Here is a 2,173-nt window from a genome sequence, read left to right as displayed (position 1 = left end):
TGTTTTATTTAAGAACAGACAAACAAAAAGCTCAAACCAAAACAACAACAAAAACCAAACCTTTGCTGTACCCCGCCTCCAATTTGCTTTTAACACTAAATCTTCCCAGTTGTTTATGAGGGCCCAAATAAATATAAATACTGAGGTCTTTTTATATTTTAGAAAAAATGCACTCAAATTGTTGAAGAGACATGCCTTATTCTCAGATTTTAAATAGGCGTTAAAGATATAAAAATATGTCCTCATGCTTCCCTTCAAATACATATTTATGTGTGTATGTATATATATATGTGTGTGTATATATATATACATATATATGTGTGTGTATACATATGTGTGTGTATATATATATATATATATACAAGATTTACTATATATATACATATGTGTGTATATATATATATATATATGTGGCAAGATTTATATATATATATATACACACACATATATATATATACACACACACATATATTTTAATCTATTTATAATAAGGCTTATTTTTTTTGTCATTTGTTTATAAAAAAAAACCAGAGGTAAAAATAAGATACAGAATTAAACATTTGGTTTATTGGGTTCTAGCTAAAATATTCCATAAAATAAGAAACCAATTAAGTAGAAAATTAAATAAAAAATGCTCAATAACTTTTATATTTATTTTAATTCATCTATATTAAAAATCAACCAGAGGTAAAAATAAGATACAGAATTAAACATTTGGTTTATTGGGTTCTAGCTAAAATATTCCATAAAATAAGAAACCAATTAAGTAGAAAATTAAATAAAAAATGCTCAATAACTTTTATATTTATTTTAATTTTCATCTATATCTTATACTTTTAAATAATTTTAAAGACAACTTGAAGCACTGCTATTTTTCTGAAATTAATCTTTTATATAATTTTTTTTTAAGGCATTAAATTTGGGTAAAGATTGTTTTCATTGGTTAAAGTATTTTGGAAGTGATAGGCTAATCATGGAATACCCTTTGCAAAGTTAAAAAAAAAATGGTTTACTGAAATAGGTAAGCTCAGGTTACTTACTCTTAAAGATGTTCATTCTAATATTTTTCTGCTAAAGTGAATCTTCACAGTCTGTATCACACACAGCTTTTAATTTAATTCAGATTATTTTTATAATACAAATGATGTCTTATTGGTAAAATAGAATAACTGGAAACTAAAAAAATTTTTTAATAATACAACTCTCCCTCAAAGTTATTCAAATTCCTATAGTTCAAAAGCAATTACTTTAATTTTTATACTTATAGTTTTCATTTATTATAGTTGTGATCATACTCTTTATTTGTAAGTCTTATACAATAATTTACAATATAAATGAACAATATGCTTTATTTAACATTTTTATAAATGCATCAAAATAAAATTTTTGTTAAGGTGTGGTGTTTGCAAAGACATATTAAATTAATCAATATTTCAATTTTCTCAACCTTTCTCAGTGTATTGGTTAAAAACTGGTGTTTTTACAATTGTTATTAGCCTTGGTTGCACATTACATAACTAAGAAAGTTTTTAAAAATTTCATTTTCTATATTGTTTACTATATATTTAATCAGAATCTCTGGGGGTGGGGCATACAGTGTTTTAAGCTTCCTAGGTTATTTCAATATGTAACTAGGATGCAGAAGCATTGTAAATAAAAAGAGTATTTGTTGAAATTAATAGACCTTAGATAAATCTTGGTGAAGCATTTTTGTTATTTTCAAAAATTTAGAGTACGAGATTTTAAGAAATGACAGGCAAATAATTTTGCATGTATGATTCTTTTCTTTCAATAAAACTAAATCCTTCTAATCAAGTTTTCAGCTTCCAAAATTATCTTTAAAGACCTGTGTGATATTTGTGTTGTGTTTGGAAGACATTCAAATATTGAGTGCTTTGCTGTCACAAAAAGTTCTACTCTCTTCTTTTTTATGTAAGCAAGGCTTTTCTGTAGCTTTAAAAACTAAGAATAAAATTGATGTTAAAATTTATCTTGTTCTAGCATGACATAATATTCATCTAAAACTTCATTCTTAAATGAGATATGCTAAATAATATCTAACATTTTACATTTAATATCTTGTTGAAAATGTGTAATTTTTAAATGAGCTAACTAAATGTAAAAATATTTTGAAATACTGGGCCTATGACTATTGAAATTTATATATATAATT

This window comes from Pteropus alecto, unplaced genomic scaffold (assembly GCF_000325575.1).
Source record: "Pteropus alecto unplaced genomic scaffold, ASM32557v1 scaffold467, whole genome shotgun sequence".
NCBI classification, from domain to species: domain Eukaryota; kingdom Metazoa; phylum Chordata; class Mammalia; order Chiroptera; family Pteropodidae; genus Pteropus; species Pteropus alecto.
Note: the sequence above shows the minus strand (reverse complement) of the source record.